The sequence below is a fragment of the Arachis ipaensis genome, chromosome B5 (assembly GCF_059453495.1).
Source record: "Arachis ipaensis isolate K30076 ecotype BB chromosome B5, ASM5945349v1, whole genome shotgun sequence".
Classification (NCBI taxonomy): Eukaryota; Viridiplantae; Streptophyta; class Magnoliopsida; order Fabales; family Fabaceae; genus Arachis; species Arachis ipaensis.
Genome location: NC_142440.1, coordinates 89,460,130 through 89,462,993, shown reverse-complemented (window position 1 = coordinate 89,462,993; position 2,864 = coordinate 89,460,130). Strand labels below are relative to the sequence as shown.

The 2,864-nt window shown below is 41.1% G+C and overlaps 1 non-coding gene across 1 annotated transcript; it reads right to left on the bottom strand.

Annotated features, from left to right (window-relative positions):
• Positions 1 to 1,675: 1,675 nt before the first annotated feature.
• Positions 1,676 to 1,779, bottom strand: LOC148564906 (small nucleolar RNA R71). Its single transcript, XR_015885327.1, has one exon. It is a non-coding gene; the product is annotated as a small nucleolar RNA R71 (small nucleolar RNA).
• Between the last annotated feature and the right edge of the window lie 1,085 nt (positions 1,780 to 2,864).

Here is a 2,864-nt window from a genome sequence, read left to right as displayed (position 1 = left end):
CTTCTTCTTCAATCTTTTCTCTTGAATTTTGTTAGAAAGCTTCTCGATCTAATTCCATTGAGTAGTTGTCTTGGGAAAGAAGCTACTCATACTTGGAATCCTTCGGAGCCTTGGGAAAGGAATGGAGGATTCATGCTAGAGAAGCTTTCTCACAGTGGATTGGATTGGGGTTTGGATGGATATTGTGACATGTAATCCTACCAAATTGTGGTTCATGAAATTGTGTGGTATAATCAGTGACCAAGCATCATCTCTTCTTATGAACATTTAAACCAAGGGATTGGGAATTTGTTTGTTTTTAGAGAGCATTGGTGAGCCAAGGAATTGGGATCCAATCATATAAGATTGCCAAGCAAAATTCAATGAATGCATTGGTTGAGGAAGAGATTTACATGTTTTGATTCGGAGATTTCAATATCTCCTAAACCCAATGAATTCCCCATTTCTGATTTCCACTTTCTCTTTACATTCTGCAATTCAATTCTTGCAATCATCCCCATTCCCTTTTAATTTCAGCAATTTACATTCTGCTCTTTAATTCATGCAATTTAAGATTCAGCCATTTAATTTTCTTGTCATTTACTTTTCCCGCCAATTTTACATTCCGCAATTCTCATCTCAAATATTGATTCCGCTCAACTAGAACACACTTCTAATCCGAATTGCTCACTCAACCAATCCTTGTGGGATTCGACCTCACTCTATTGTGAGTTTTTACTTGACGATGATAACCGGTGCACTTGCCGGAAGGAATTTTGCCGATCGTGCAATTTCCTAAATCGTAGCATAACACATTTATGCGCATCAAGTTTATGGCGCCGTTGCCAGGGATTGGTTTTCGATTGACAATTCTCAAATTGGAAGCTAACTAGATTGAGCAATTTTCTCTTGCTTTGTTAATTCTGTTCTAGATACTTGTTGAATTTTAATTTCTGCACTTGGTTACATGCTTTCTTTCTTTACGCCTTTAGATTCATGCAACTAACTCACTGACTCACTAACTGTTTGATTTAATTCCTCAATTGATCTAACCATACTCTTTCATTAACCAAGAGTATTTCACTTGTTTGTGTTTGAGCTGTGTTCTTGTATGACAGGTAGGAGAGGAGAGACATCAACTCCTCCGTATACCGAACCAGAGAGGACCCTTCATAGACTTAGAAGGGAAGCAAGAGGGAAGAGAGTAGTGGGAGAAGAGGAATCTGAAGGAGAATCTGAGGACAATTTTGAGGAAGCTTTAGATCTCAACATGGATAGAGAAGTTCACAACCATGAGAGAGCTGATGGAAACAATGCCATCCCTGAGAGGAGGGTTTTGAGTTCATACATAAACCCAACCTCAGGGAATTGTGGTAGTAGCATCCAGAAACCACCCATTCAGGCCAACAATTTTGAGCTCAAGCCACAGCTAATATCATTGGTGGAAAATCATTGTTCCTTTGGAGGAAGTGCTAATGAAGACCCAAACCAACATCTCACAAAATTCTTGAGAATTTGTGACACTGTGAAGTCCAATGGAGTCCAGGAAGATGCCTATAAACTGCTCTTGTTCCCATTTTCACTTAGGGACAAAGCAGCTAAGTGGCTGGAATCATTCCCAAGGGGGAGTCTAACAACATGGGATGAGGTGGAAAGCAAGTTTCTGGCACGTTTCTACCCTCCACAAAAGGTCAATAGGCTTCGATCTGAGGTCCAGACTTTTAGACAACAAGATGGTGAAACTCTCTACGAGGCATGGGAGAGATTCAAGGACTTGACAAGGAAATGCCCACCAAACATGTTCCATGATTGGGTGCAACTGCACATCTTCTATGATGGGCTCTCTTATGAATCAAGGAAGGCTGTAGACCATTCATCAGGAGGTTCATTGAACAGGAAAAAGACTGTGGAAGAAGCCATTGAAGTGATTGAGACAGTGGCTGAGAATGAGTACTACTATGCATCAGAAAGGCACAACACTAAGGGAGTCATGGAACTGAACCAGGTTGATACAATTCTAGCCCAAAACAAGGTGTTTGCCAAGCAACTAGCAGAACTTACCAGGCAATTAGAAACAAAGCAAGTGGCTGCAATCCACACACAAGATCAAGAGGAAGTAGGCATTGAAGGAAGTGATTGGGAAGAGGCCAATTATGTGGGAAACCAACAAAGGCAATCATATGATCCACATTCCAATACTTACAACCCAGGCTGGAGAAACCACCCAAACTTTGGGTGGGGAAACCAACAAACCCAACCACAAAACCACAAACCTTACAACCACAACCAACATAACAATTCCACATACCAAAACTCCAACCAAAGATCATACCAAGCCACACAAAACACTTACCCCCAATCATCATACCATGACCAAAGTAATCAACCTACCCAACCCAATCCGAACCAACAATTTCAAGATCAATTAAACCGGATTGAAGGAATGATGGCAACCATGAGTCAAGACATAATTGAATTGAAAAGCTTCAGGGATGATGTGAGGACTACCTTAAGAAACCATGGTGAAAAACTCAAATGGATGGAATCTCTGGTAGGAGAGCTATCTCGACAGGCCCCAAAATCAACTGCAGTGTTCCCTAGTGACACAGAAAAGAATCCTAAAGGGGAACAAAAGAGAGTAAGATGGGAAGAATGCAAGGCCATCACCTTATTGAAGGAAGTCTCAGAAGAAGAAGGAATCAGGCCCTCAGAGCATGAACCGGAAATCTTGAAAGAAGGTGTGGAAGAAGTTAAGCAGGAAGGTGGAACTGAGCAAGCCAAGGAACTGCAAAAAGGCATGATGGAAATATACCAACCAAAAGCACCATTTCCTGAAAGGTTAGGAGGAGGTGAAAAAAAGAAAACCTATTCAAGGTTTCTAGAGA